The sequence below is a fragment of the Xiphias gladius genome, chromosome 1, assembly GCF_016859285.1.
Source record: "Xiphias gladius isolate SHS-SW01 ecotype Sanya breed wild chromosome 1, ASM1685928v1, whole genome shotgun sequence".
Lineage (NCBI taxonomy): Eukaryota > Metazoa > Chordata > Actinopteri > Istiophoriformes > Xiphiidae > Xiphias > Xiphias gladius.
In genome coordinates, this window is record NC_053400.1 from 27,445,100 (window position 1) to 27,461,258 (window position 16,159).

The window sequence follows — 16,159 nt, forward strand, 5'->3', positions numbered from 1 at the left end:
ATTTAAACCTTGTAGTTTCATAACACCCCTAACATTGTGAAGCACTGCTCAGAAAGGCCAAAGCGCTGCAGAGAACAAGTGATTATAATATGGCGCAGCTCATCAAACACTACATGGTCAAAAAGCAGAGCACTTGATATCATAGACAAGTGAGTTTAATGGGTGCCAGTGCTTGACCTTCTCCACAGGGCCTCTATGTTAGTCACTCTCCAGCAATTCCAAATTGAAACAGAGCCACAGCAACTACCGAATATGTGCAGAGAGAGGAGAAAGAGAAAGCACATATGAGAGAGGAAATGCTTGGATGGGAGATTTCATCCCCTCCCTCCCTTAGGGTCTCTTTCTTCAGTCTATCCTCGGTATAGCTGACTTAATCTGGACTGGGTGTCCCAAAGTGGTGATGGTGTGACAGTGCCTCTCTGAGTATTTCACAACACAGTTTTTGTGGGTACAATGAGGGACTGCAGACCACCCCACTCAGGGTTTTTTTTTCAAGGCTCCATCAACCATAGCAAGCTCCTACACTGAGGCTCTTTTGCTATCAGGGGCATGGGTGTTGCTGGAGATTGGGCTTTGATGTTCACAGTGACAGTGCATCAGAGCAAAGCAGCAGGTGAAAATAATCAATCATCCACCCTGTGATTTATGGATGTAATTCCTCCGGTTTAACACCAGTTGCAATAGCATCTTTGGAGCAATCAGTTAGGGATAATAGACTTTAGAGGAGGACCAGACAAATGAAAATATTCAAGTGTATAGCTCACCTTTAGCACAGCACTGCAAAGAAAATAAATCATGTTTGAGGCCTAATGAGATTGTTGCAAAATCTAATCAGAATGCTTTTTAACCATACAGAATGTCAACCATATCATCTCACCATAGGTTCAGAACCATTAAAATTGAACCTTCATACGCTGCTCATCATCAAAGTAACACCCCCCCGACACACACACACACACACACACACACACACACACACACACACACACACACACACACACACACACAGACGACCTGCAATTACCCTCATCCTTCTTATGGTCACCCTGACGTTCATAAGTAAATGTATTGACAATTACAATTATGGAGAGTGATTGAGCCCATCCCTCAAAATCCAGCGCCTGCTCCTGAAACATGCAGCAGGTTCTGTAAATGGAACAATTAAGATAATTGACTGTACAAGCCCCATTAACAAAGCCTGCTTGCAGCTCGGAGCTGCGATTAGATTAATTCTCATAATGGAAAAGCCCTTGTTCCTCCATTGTTCTCCATTTGCTCTCTTCATTCTAGGTGCCGGTCATATCCTGTGTGTAGGGTTTCATGTTGGACTGGGATCATAACGTTTTATTGGACACTGCAATTAAGGTAAGCAGAGTCAGTGTAAAGGTGACAGGGAGAGGCACAGAAGATGGACATTGTCAGGTCTGATATGTGTCTTGACTAAACAAATGACTTTTTAACAATACTACAGCACCCACTACATGACTCTGGTTTGGATTTTTCCCACAATTGAAAAACGATGGATTTTAGGATCCTATCAAATTAGTCAAAAAAAAGGATTTCGACATCTAATAAAACAACAACAACAACATCTTTCAAGGGGAGCAATAACCTCAGATAGGCATGATAAGACTTAATGGATACAAAATCACCTTTCCCAACTCTTAACTGCTATGTTTACATTTTATTATTGAGTAGGAAAACAAGCACTATTACTTAAGTCTGTGGTGATGGAGGTGGCAGGAATGTCAAGTTCCTGTTTGGCAAGGATAAAAAACACTAAAAAAAGGGTTTCCCTTACACACACAAGGGTCATTTAACTAAAGGTCTATTTATTTTAAGGTATCCTGCCTAAAAAGAATACTATAAAAGTTGTCTCTCCACTTTTGACAAGTATCAGTGCTAACTTAAAGGCTGTGCTGGTTTAATGATTTAGCAAGAGCCAGGTATAATAATGATAATAAAGTTGGATTGTGCAAAGTTAATGAACAGACTATGTGGTTGATTCACCAGCTATGAAAAAAACTATATTTCCTAGGTGTCACTTATTAACTTAAATAGTTATATATACTATAACTGTTTGCTTTATTTCTACTGACTCTAGCAATACTAACCCGTATCCTGATAATATTTATCGACTGCTTATCTCAGTGCTCAGCATTGCCTTACACAAGCATCAAGTAAACGATGCAAAAATTAAAGGGTGTGGTGGATGTGGTGAATCTGACTCATTTTATGTCTTACATTTATGTGCATCCTGTTTCTAGTGATGCGATCAGGGTACGAAGAGTTAATCATGGCCTGTGTGGGTGGAAGGTCATTATCTTCCTAATATGAACTGTGTGTGTGTGTGTGTGTGTGTGTGTGTGTGTGTGTGTGTGTGTGTGTGTGTGTGTGTGTGTGTGTGTGTGTGTGTGTGTGTGTTTTGCTGGGAGGAGAACTAATTCTGTCATGCTAGTTCCTAGAGCTTTCTTTTCCTTCAGTGTGAGACTGAGGGAAAGTGTTAAATTACAAGCACTACACACACACACCTTCTATGGGGCTCTGTGTGTTAGGCCACCCAGAATATCAGCATAGTAGTCCTTTAGTCCTACACCTTCTTACACTGCTTCTCAAGGCCTGGCACCCATCCCTCCTATGGAGCGCTATGGAGTAGAGGCTGGGAATGAAGCTTCTACTATTAAATTTTCCTTTTCTTCAGATGTTATTCTTCAGAACACCAGGCTCTCTTTTCTGCGGTCAGTGCCTGTCCAATTCATTCAAGAATGATATGCATTCCTCAGCCACTTACAACTAGCCACACTCCAACAGCTCAGAGCCAAGCGGGGGCAGGTTGCACTGCCAAAGGCAAGATGGCCAGTAAAGTGGCTGCACTTATTGGACACTGGTTTAGCAAAAATAATGATAAAAAAAAGCCATATAAGACAGAATACCACAGTAGCAAATTATAAAACATATTACTTGGCAGAGAGACAAGTACATTTTTTTTTTTATCTTTCTGAGGAAACAAGAGTACACAGCTGCTTCAGGTTTGTCCTATTTCTGACCATCTGCAGCAAGGGCCCCTTCATGATGTCTGTAACAGAAGACAAACCAAATACCTTCTGAGTCAACACAACCCTGATCCCTCCTGCAGTTGGAAAACAAATAAACACGGGCTCACGCTAGGCAGCCCTGGCGAATCCACTCAAGAATTTCAAATACTCCCGAATTTATTTTCCATGAGGTCTTTGGAGCAATCTTTGCAATCAAAGAGGTCAATTTTGCTTGGAAAGAGAAAAATATTAGGTAAATATTTTCAGGGAAGCTGGTCATATTTGAAATGGAATGGCTTCCCTCTTCACCCCCTGCCCTCCATTTTCCAAACACATACAGTGTGCACATGCAAACACACACCTCCATTCTGAACATACACACAAAGTTGTGCTGGAGACACAGATACAGACACAAACAGCTTTTCTTTAGACGCCGTCAAATTTTTTTGGAGTGATCAGTGCTGCTCCCCTGCTGCCAGACCAACTGACACGCCTGTTTATTTTTCCCATGCCTACTTTAAATTCCAACTTTTCCCCCCCAAAATGAAAAGGCCTGTGTGTGCCTGTCCATGAGGACAAAAAAGGTTGGAAAATATCAACAAGTCATCATTTACATCAGAACAAAAACAAACAAACCCAGGAGAAAGGAGCTGCTAAGGAGGTTCAATGCTGTTTTTTTGTTTTTTTGCACCAGAAATCCTTCTCATGTGGCTTCAGACAGCCTGCCAGCCAAATCTAATATGGATTTATATACAAAGAAAGTGCTTAGTTTAACATAATGAATATTTAATCATGCATGGACCCTGTAAAGCAATTTTGCAGAAATAATTGAAAGCAGACTTTGACTCGAGGCTTGGAAAAAAAAGCAACAGCTAAACTGTTGACCCAAAGGAGCCCAAAAATCTCACGCCGGATTAAATGTTTACACTGCTGGCATACACTCTGATAAATGAGGTTTGGAATCTGGGGTGGAATCAATGGGTGTTAAAACTGCTGATTCTGTCAGGGCAAGAGAACACACAAATGCCTGGCTGTGCACATAACACATGCACTTGTTGCCATCCCACATCCCCCAGTTATCTTTTTACCACTTTGAGTATTTTACACACTGGAACTGTCAAGTTACATTGTAAAATGACAAGTTAGACAAGGAAAAAGATTAGACAAGGTTAGATAGACAAGGGAAAAGACTGAATGCAAGACCACCTGCCTGAAATTCAAATTAACTGTCTTCTGTATGGTTAATTAAATGCGACTGAACATACTCTGTGGTTGCATTTTATGTTTTGTAATAGATAGCGTACACTTCCCATCTCACTACTGAAAACATCCAGCAGTACTGCTGATGTGAGCAGTGAGACACTGACAAGGGAATGTACTGTGACTGAAGGAGAAGAGCGTCAGATACCTTGTTTTTCCCCACACAGCCAACGCAGACTTTACAGATTTTAATAAAGCACACAATAATGAAGTCAATCATCGCCTGCCATCAGCCCAAGGTCCACCAAGCAAGACAAATGAACAATTTTCAGTAGAAAAGCAAAACCAAAGTAAAGACTAGCTAAAGTACAAGTCCACTGTATGAGCAGTATCACATCTTATGAAATACTCTGTACGAGCAGGACTTGTGCCATTCACCCCTTTGTAAATTATTAGTTCTCATAACAGTATTAAAAATGAGAATTTGATGATAATACTGCACAGCCTTAGATCCCCAAAAAATACAAGAAAAAGCTAAACTTAAAAAAAAAGGGGGGGGGGGCAGCGACATAAGCGGATTTGAGGCAAAGTGTTCACTTATGCAAAATAAAACAGGTTATCAGGTCTATTTGGTGATTCCCTGGCACCCTTAATAAATCAGCTTAGGGTGCAGCCTAATGGCTTCATTCGCCCCACAAATCTCTGCACTGCAATAACATGCGCCAGCGAGCAAAGATTAATTTAATAACTCTTTAATATTCTCCATGAAAAAGAACAGGAGACCAGCGAGTCCGAAGCATATGGGGTGGGTGGTGAAGGGGGCTATCTGTGGAATAGAATATTGCTGCAGCAACAGATTGAATATTACGTAATGATGTCATTTATATTCGGTTCGAAGTGCTAGCTTCCCAGACTGGGGACTCAAACAGAGCAGGGGATTTGTCTGTGATAGAGAGTAATAGGGAGAGAAAAAGTTTGTGGGTATAGACGGCATGCAAAACAACGAAGATGAGCACAGAGTGTTATAGTGAAAAGACGTGTCCATCTCACTATATCTGAATGTGTCTGACTTGAGATGTAAAGGCCTGTAAACTAAAAATGTTTAAAGTATAAATAGACTGTATGACCAGAAACCTACCATTATAAAATCATACCATAATACAAGAGGCCTATTTACAACATTCAATAAGATGAAATAATGTGTTGAGCAAATGGTCAACGACTTCAAATACTGTATTTCTGTAGATCCCTGAATTTTTGTTGGCTGTAGTATTTATCCTAGACACAAATCTATGTACCATCACTGTACCAAATTTGCTGATTTAAAATTCTTCACATTAACTAAAGAATCAGCAGTGACTCCCAACCTCTCATGGTCTTGACATCTTGGTATGAAGTAATATCTCCCTGCATGTTTATGTGAGTATATGAATCAAAGAAAGATTTTCCGCTCTTGGATTGTTTCATCTCTATCATTTTTATTATCTGACAGGTAATACTACAGTATACATAAGAAAGAATCAAAGATTAGGGAAAAGTCTGAAAAGCAAACATAACTTTGTGCAGCAAAATGTAGTCTTTTCTTATTTCCTACCTTGCCTATTATCTTGCAAATTACTACATTCTTCTTACAATGGATTATATGAGAAATGCATGGCCACAAAGCTGAAAACAACATAGTTTGTGTGGCAAGGTGGTAAGAGGTCGCTGTAAGCAGCCTGACAGAAAGATTATGTATGTTTCCCATTTTGTGCTAAGGATGATAAATATCCTGTAATCACCAAAACAAGGCATATCAAAATGACACGTCTGCATCGGAAACAAGTGTTGAACACATCAGATGGCAAAATGGTGCAAGGGGTGGAGGTGAAGCTTGGAGAGAATAAACAGAGCTTGCAGACGTTGTAATGAGAATTTGCTCCATTTGGCAGTAGCCCGCAGCAAAGGTCTCCCATCTGTTTCCTATTGGAAAGGGAGTCAACAGTTTGGAGGGGGAAGGAGAAAAGGGAAATACATGAATGAACAGTCCACAGTGACATCTTATGGCAGCAGCTGATAAGACAGGGGAGGATGTGGATGATGTATGCATGTATAGACTTCAATTCATGTTAAACCAATTAATCAATGACTCAGGAAGGCATTCATTCATTAATTTGCATTTGCTTTCAGCTTTGTGTGTGTTACATTAAAAGGGCAATCAAAAGGTATCTAAGTAAATCATGGGATGGTTCGAATCTACAGGTATTTTTAAAAGGAAATGGTAGACAGATATGTATCTATTTAAGAAAGAGAGATGTCAACTTTGCTTGTTTCTATGGAAAACACACTGTGAAGAGATTCAAAGGTGCCGACAGCATATTCAAACTAAAAAGGCTCACAACCTCTCCGTTGCTCATAGCGCTCATATATGTAAATGGTCTCAATTCTGAATGACAGAGGTAGATTGTGTTAAAATGTTGTAACATTTGGTGGAAAAAATGTAAATGATTTTAAAATAAACTTGAATGTTAGAACTGCCCCACTTTAGTTGACCTATAATGGCATCAAAGCACTGACATTAACTTATACTGGATTTAGAGTCTAATATTTTAATTATCTTAGGACACAGAATGGTCTCAGCTTTGTCCTTGTGTTCACCTTCTCAGAGGAACATGGGAGTTGGCTGACAGTGACTAAAGATTTGTTTGCATATCAAGTGACGGTCGTTTGTGCAGGAAGATTAAACACTAAGGTCAATGTTGAACCTGTAAAAGCACTCGACAAAGAATGGCATTACAGTTGTTATTAATGTGTGTGTTTAAACTAGGTACATACACTCATGTTTTGTGTGTGTGTGTGCGAGAGTGTGTATGTATCAAGGGGGTGTGAGAGGCTTTTAGCAAGATCAACAGGGCAAAGCGGGTAAACAGGCTCAACAGTGGCTATAACCTGTGGAGGATGTTATAGCTTTATCAAGCACACAAGCTCTGCCTTTAACTTTCAAACTATGAAAGCAAGATATTAGGGGATTTTCACAGGCCACATAAAGCCTTATCTCTCGCTGCAGTCACAACCACTCAGACACAAAAATATTCTCAGTCACAAGCTGGAGTGTACACAGTTTTTACATTAACAATGATTCTGTTTTTTTTCCAATCAGAGACAGTGATATCAAATCTGCATGAGTGTCAGACAGGAAACTAAAAACCTCAGCTCATAGAGAAACATTGGTGATTTTTTAAATTGTTCCTACAGACTTTTTTTTTTTTAGGTATCATTCTGTCTAAAAAGAGTTTTGCTGTGATAACCCAAAATGTGTAAAAGCTTGTGTGCTGCTGCTTCTGATTTGTATAACCACTCTCAGTTAGACAATTTATGGAAGTTGGAAATAATTCCGAACTATCTGATGCTAAACTGGAATAATGCTGTCGTTACCTTAATCAGTAAATCCTTCATCTGTAAATTCTCAGCTTTTCAACAAAACACTTGTAATGATTATTTACAGTATGTCAGAAAGGAAAACTTACACTAACAACTATTACCGACTGTTTCTTGAAAAAACAACTTACATTTATATTCTTATATTTATCAACAGCTAAAAAATTTTTAAAGAAATGTAACAGTGCGCAGATTATGTTTTTTTTATCAACAAAAGGAAATATTTTGAAGGGAGGTTCTACAAGGTCACCAATTGTTCATGCTAAACATATCAGTACAATGCTGACAGCAATGTCTTTTCATCTTTATCTTTACACTAATGGTAACTAAAGCCTGATTAACATTTTAATGGTTATTTATGCAACTCAAAGCTCTAGGTTAAACTTAGGGGAAGATCATCACCTTAGTTCAATATCTCCCTACTACTTCTGTGCAGTAGTGCTTTGAAAAATGGTAAAAAATGACATTCAATTATTCCTTCTAAAAAAAACATAGATTCAAACCATTCGAATATTTATTTTTGCACATTATGTCCATAAGAAGGCAGACCAATAGTACAAGAGACACGAGATGTGCCCTCAAGTTACTAGTGCAGGAATCGTAGGCTAACTGTAGCTTACATAGCTTGCACACTTTATCCACAAAGGTTCCACAATTTTGCCGTCTACTGGCCAAAATCCAAAGTATTTCCAAACGGAGCTTTTTAGATTGCTCGGAGTGCAAATCACTCTCTCTGCAGCCGAGCTGCATTGTGAACTCTCTGCCATCATTACCACACAGTTGTTAATTAATTATTTGCTCATTTCAGCTTGACCTACATTTCATTTTCAATCAGTGAAAGTGACGTTGTGTGACTCGCATGCAAGTGCGTTCAGTGCAGCGGCTCAGGCCCACGCCAGAACTCGCGAGGCAAACGGCCACGGTAGTGCTACTTTTTTTTTTCCACAATCAAATGTCTGTTGTTTTTTTTTTTTTTTTTTTTACAATTCCAATATATAATCAAATTTAGAATATTGGCTGAAAACCCTACTGCGCAGTACAAAATGTAGCACTTCAACCAAGTAAGGTCTGAGACAATAGGTATGGACAATTGAGGTGCAACCTTAAAATTAAATGGGAACCGAGTACAGCTTCAAACCACCATCGTGTACTCTGAACACTCACACACACACACACACACACACACACACACACACACACACACACACACACACACACACACACACACACACACAAACAAACGGCTGTACAAACACTGTTTGTTGACTTGAGAGGAGACACAGTAGGTAGGTGGAAAGAAGGGGGGTTGATGTCAAAGAGAGCTGCCATATATTTCTAAGACAATGGTGGCAGAGAGTGTAATGTAGAAAGAGTAGAGGGTTAAATCAATATATTTAGCCATGACACTGATTTTTTTATTATGGTAAAAAAAAAACTAAGCGGAGTACCTATAAGCCTCAGCTACATAATTTAACCTCACCATTGTGTTCACTTGAGACAAAAGTAAAGCACAATATAGAATGACTGACAAGCCAGGAATCAAAGGAAAGCCTTTCAATCCCTGGACAAGCATTCAGATCAAAAATAGCCCTCCTTTAAAAAATATACACTGGTGCAGGCATGTTGCTAAGTTTACCTGTGAGTAGATGAAATACAATCCAGAAAGTCCAGTTTGAGTCTGACATTTATGTGTTTTGAGTTTTATAAGACACCAAAACAATGCTCGGTGGTTTATAAAACTATGAGTCAGGATTGTGCAAAAGGAAACAATCCTTTTATCCTCTGTTGCTATGACTGCAACCTAAACAGCAGAATTATGCTGCACGCATTACAAAGTAATCTCCGAGGTTTGCGCTCTTGCATGTACTTGATTGGCCATCATTGCGAGATATTGCCACATTGTGCTGGGTCAGGTGCCATTTTTTTTTTTGCTGGAGTCCTCTAAGACAGCACCCCCAGCAGTGTCCTCATTGAAATGAATTAGCAAGCCAAGTATTTTTGAAGTGCTATTGTTCGTCTAAATGTAGCCATACAGCAAACCAAGAACCAGGTATAACTGACAACTAAGTGACTCTGAATGTGACCCATGGCTCCATCAGGAAACCAGACATTCGTGCCTCCTGACTGTCGGACGCCTTGTGTGTGAACAACTCACAGAAAATGCACACATAGATCTAAAAATAAAAATTAAAAATAAAACATCCTCAAACTATATTTAACTGTGGTAAGTTTGCTAATGACACAGGGTGATAATTATTTTTAAATTGATCTTTTTTGGAGGTGAAGGCCCTCTGCAAATTCGGTCTTGGAGGACCTACTCCCGTCACTTGAAAACCTACAAAAGTGGTTCAACTACTCCTACGTAGGATTTAGACTTACTACATTCCCAGCTAAGGACAGCTCAACTAGTCTCAACTAGTACATGCACCATGGCCACAGAAAACCAGTCTTTACAGCCTGTGTTTGTTTATTAAGCTCCATTAACATGAGCCTCAAATGGTTCTGAACAACAGTTTAATCACTGTTCCAAATCAGTATGTAAGATGCAGTATATTAACTGCTTATGACTGTCGCAAATATAAAGCCTACCCCCATTGGTATGAATGGGGTGGACAAAAATGACAGAAGCACCTGTCCATATACAATTCAACAGCACCACAAACTACATCCTCCAACATGACCACACAGTTGAATCGACACCTCTCTAAAAAGTTTCAATAAAAAAAATGAACATTTTAACTTTCATGGAGGTAGGCTTTAATGCGGGACTGTCGTATTAGACTGCATTAGCTTTTAGCTACGTGAGCCTAATGAACTGCCAGCTGAGTGTGTATCTTTTCTGCACTCACCTTGTCTGCCGTCCCTGTGCTTCAGTCTGGGATTGTATCTGAAGGCTCTGCGTTTCCAAACAGTTTGTGCACTTGGCCTGAAATGTACACATAATAATGTCAAATGATTATTCGCCCTGCCTCTGCCGCATTTGTCGGCTTTGCATTTAATTCGTCCCAGAGAAAGATAGAAACTACCGGGGTCTGAATCCCTCCTCCGCTGCTAGCCAAACAGCTAGTCAGACTGCTGACTTAACTTTGCATTTTATTTACCAAGAGCGTCCACTAAATGTCCTCAAGCCGGCCTGTACCCGAACTGCAAGAAACGCATTTAGTTCGACAATCATGGGATTTACTGACGATAGCCAGAGACCCGACAAAAGATAGAGGTACTCACGTTAACCGGCCAACCGTTACATTAGCAAACCGGTCAACCGTTACATTAGCAAGCTCACCTTTTCTCTGCCAGAAATGTGTCTTGTGTTGTTTCTCCTGAACTTTTTCTTTCTCTCTTCCTACCGTATTCTCTCATAGTCACCTAACTAACTCGACTTGGCTTTAGTCTTTCAATTTAAAAAAAAAAAAAATTTATTATTATTTATTTACTTATTTTTTTACAGGAATTAGTCGTGTCAACCGTGGTCTTGACTGTTAATCAAACTCATGCAGGTGTGGAATGAACCATTGGCGTCACACTGCGGGTGGGGGGTGGTTTGTTTTTGTTTTTTTTCGGGGGGGGTCCTAGGCAGATATCACTGATCTTATTACTGAATTAATGCAATACGAAATATATTCAAAATGCAATGTACAAACAAATAAAGATAACTCCAAGAGAGACCTCAGCATTATAAAGGCTGGATATAAAAACATTTAAAAATCGGACACACATACACCATGAATGTCTTTGTTTCAGGCTTTGCTGGTGTTGACCTTAACTGTACTATTTGTACAAAAGAAACTGAAACACTCGTCTCTTTTTTCGATTTCATGGAGAAATGTTTTTGTTCAGATTTTAGTAAGTAAGTAAGTAAAACTTCATTGATGGAGCACATTTCAAAACCAGGTTTACAGACACAACAGATGATAAAGCAATTGCATAAATATGATACCAAAAAAATTAAAAATTAAAAAAAACAAACAAACAAGAAAAAGGAACAAATCAAAGTGGCCTTTGAGAACAAATAGGTTTTGAAAAGAGTTTTCAGGAGTCCATGTCCTGATGACCTGATAGGCCTAGTGGATCTGTAAAGGATGTATATGGTGGTGCCAAAGAGTTTTGGACCAACTGTGGACGCACCATGGCACCTTGGCTCAAACAGGAATACATAGCATTACAATATAGACGCGAGGAGATAAAGCAGTGGATGATTTGTTCATCGTGTTGGAAGGATAAGAGGGGATACAGTTTGGAAATGTTTCTTTAATGAACATAGGAGGACTGAGTCACTGAATTAAAATGTTTCCTAAAAGTTTAACTGGGAATCAAAAATGACTCTGAGGTTTCTGGAAGCCAACGTTGAGTTCGAAGCCAAGGAACCCAAGTGCTGCTTTAAACTGTCAAAGGACTGATTTTGTGCAAAGACCGGGACTGCAGTTTTGCTATGACTGAAACTGCAGGAAATTATGAGACATCCAGGCTCTGTAGTCATTAAGAAAATCTTAAAATTCACCAAATTTCACAAATACATACATTCGGGCATCATCAGCAGCATTAGCAATGATAAGATACACAGCTAAACTAAAGGGAGCATGTACAGAGAGAATTAAACAGGTCCCAGAACAGATCCTTGAGGAACTTTTGGGTGTAATCTCCAACATTAGAAACACAACTTTACACTTAAACTTTCTGTTAAAGATATTATTAATACATTTTGAATGTTAAGACCCCAAGATTGATTTTATTGTAAATGTGGTAATAATAATGGAAACATTTGTATTCACAAATGTTGTTTTTTCCAAAAGATAACTACATTTTATTTACATATATTTTATTCTAAAATTTTCCTTAAAGATTTTACATAATTTATAAACTCTCTAAAAATGTAATCAAAAGCAATATTAGTATAGGCACAATCAATTATTATAACTACACAAAAATGTTGACCTACATTTTATTGTATTTACTTTATTTACTTTTAATTTATTTTTATTTTTAGTGTCATTGTCCTTGTCTATTTAGTTTTTCCTTTCATTAGACGTGATTGTAATTTCCACTTACAGTTTTTAAATACTTGGACGATGATGAAATGGAAACTTATTTTGATCAAAAAAGTCTTTTGTAAAAAATGGGGTCCCTACATGGAACCTCCGCATCTGGGGCCCTGTTGTATTCAGAAAACAGAATGAATTTTTCTATAATGAATTGCCTGTGTCACTTCAGAAATCCAGTTTCGAAGTGGGATGTGTTTCATTGAAATTCAGAACACTTTGCAGCTGGAAAAAAAAAACTCCTCACCACAGTAGCCAAATTCACGACCCAGAACCAGAACTGACTAATCTGTGGTGTTTCCAGCTGCACCGACAAAGTGTAGTTTTTGCTGCTCTGATTGGTGCCTCCGACTGGCTTCTCCGTGGCAAATACTGCACGTACTGCAGTTGCCTATTTAAAGCACTGTTTCTCACTAACAAAGTTAAAATATTGAGCGCGGATACCTGAACACATAATCCACACCGGAGCTTTCAACTGCATCTCGTAGTCTTCAGTTTGCAGAGTCTAACTCCGCAAACTCCATCTAAGGTGCAATAATAAGAAACTTAATTTGTACAAACCCTGAGCATTTGATATGCAGCTCAAAGTAAAGATAAATAAATAAATAATTACATATCTGTGAGATTCAACAAAAAGCGGCAAGGCTTAAAGACTTAGAAGATAAGATGTTTCGTGAAGGAATTCACAGAAGTTGCATGTCGGCTAGTTCTTAGCATGTTGTTTGTCAACCAGATGTTAAAATAACATAATTCTTAAACTCTCCAAGAGATTTCACTGAAACAAATTGAGCATGTCATTGAAAGAAAACCTTGAAATAGGAATTTACAGTAGGGAAAAATCCCTCTGGAGTTTGGCAAAACTTACCCAGTCACACCATCTACTCAGTACTGTATCACTGCTGATGTAAAATCATGCCACAGGTCTTTTGTTTTGCAATTTTCACTTCTATAAAGAACTGTATACACAATAATGACCTTAAACAGCACCCACCAAGCCCTGTGTATCCACATCATATTTTTCGCGCACCTGAAAGAAAAATTACCCTGAAATTAAAAGTCTCAAACATCAAATACAGTGCTTTGTAATCTCTCACTTTCACACTCAGCAATACACAAAAAGGTGACCGATCTAATACAATGCACCAAAGCAAACACAAAGTCTACAGCAGATAAGAGGGGCTGTATTTAAGCAGCCATTAGCCAGTGTTTGAGTTAAAGAAGCCATTTAGTAAAGCAGTGCTGTCATGTGGTATTTGCTCCAACACTGCTTAAAGGCTGACTAGTTAAACAAGCAGGGAAGGAAGGGTCAATATTTTCACAGACAAGATGGAGACACAAGGGTTGAGATTGGCTGATATCCGTTTGCCACGTTCTCACCACTTCCAACCAGTGTTCAAAGTGGTTGGGCCGCAAGACAGGCTGGACATCCTGCGGACAACAGAAATCACCACATGTTAAAATGACGTTTTTGGTGGAAAGCAATGGAGTAAATTAGCTTTGTCACCAGTTTTCCTTAAATTGCAGTTTTTACAGTGGTACTGCATGTCAAAAGCCCCTTTGACATACTGTGATCCAAGGATTAATAGGTCTATCTGTCAATAGAATTATTAGTCTAAATGAACAGTACTCTCAGCTTGGGAATTAAGATATTAATTGGTTTTGTTTGGTGTGTTTGTTACAACTATATCATTCTATTGAGTAAAACAATAATAATAATAATAATAATAATTAATAAGAATCTGTCACATAACCCAAGGCTGAAGAAAAGGAGAAAAAACTAAACAAAAAATTGACAAAAAAAGCCCAAAAATCTTTTCCCCCTATTTAAATACTGTATGATAAATATTATATTATCATTAGGTATTTATTCCAGCAGTCATTGCACTCACACTCACCCTTGCCCTATTGGTATACTTGTTTATTTGTTTGTTAGCCTGTGTTGTTTTTATATATTTATGTCTGCATCTATTTAATTTCTCCTTCTTCTTTGTACACATTGAAAGCTACTCGGTACCAAAGCCAAACTGTATCCGTAAACATACTTGATTCTGATTTGAAACACATTCGGTTACTACACCTAAAAAACTGCAGGATCCTCACCAATATGTAACCAGACACGAAATCCCAGTATCACTGGAATACCTTGTAAAATCGCCCCTGTGAAGAGTGTCCCATTTAATACTTGAATAAGACCTATAAAAGTCTCAGAGGTCCATAAAGGAAAACAAAACAAAACAGAAAAAACAAACAAATGCAATTCAATAATAACACACCTGGTGTTGGTTACATAAAATCTGAGATTTTAGGCCCCCATGAAATTGTCACCTTTCAAAAACCACTTTTATGTGAGCAGGCAGTGAAAGACCTCATGTTCAATGGCCTTTAAAAAAATAAATAAAAGCTCATATTAGATCAACCAGTTCCAATAACAAATTGCCTTCCTTAATCAGTTTGCTAAGTGCGCATAGGCCATTACCACACAAACTTTTCAGCTTCATTTGCGTCGAAGTGAAAATGTGGCAGTTTCAGTCTTAAGGAGACATTAATGACAGCTCATCATCCAGGCAGAAAAGCCGTTCAGCAAATCAGCGACCCTCATCATCGCGGATGTCACTGTGAAATGATACCAATGAGGCATCGGGACGTCCTGGGAAGTACGAGCTGTCTGAAGTCAGTGGCAGCGACAGAGCAGGCAACATTAAACCTAAAAATAAAGATTAGCCTCGATAACATGCAATAATCTTGGGGATTTGAAGCAGATCAGATTTCTCAGTGATCCACATTTAGAAATGCAGTATGTTTTCTAAGTGTATTTAGTTCCACCTGCTGTTCACAATGTAAACTACAAGTTTTTTGTCCCCTCTGACGAACGTGCGTGGCACATTCTCTTTTACGTGACCGTATACACACATATCAATGTTAATAAAGTCACTGCATACATACTGTGTTGCTCCGTTCATCACAATATTAATAAAGCCTAGCCAATTCACTGTGGAATGTGGAGTTTCTGGATAAAGATCCATTGGGTCCAAGGTACTTATACTTAATTTACCTTACATTTCTAATAGAAAGCTCAGATTTGTAAAACATGGTCTTGCTCTCTTGCGTATTCATCAAGTATCACGCAGCACATTGGTACCAGCGAGCCTTTGTGAAACTTAAAAAAATAAACAGAGCAATAAAGAAATACTATAAGCAGGAGACAAGGATGAAAGAATTGGCCCTTTGCATTAGGAGGACACAAATTCAAAGGTAGATGCTCACTGCTCCCACAGGTCCACAGGATTTTAGCAGCGATGAGAGAGAAAAAAAAATTAAAAAATACAGACTTGCTAGTGTATGCTTCTACATGGTTGTGTAGTTTGTTTTGACATTTCTCGCCTGTTGACAGGCCGAATATGTTGCACAAACAGGCATAAAGCATCTACTTTTCAGCAAGGCAAACTGTGCGCTTAGCCTAAAAGTGAGACT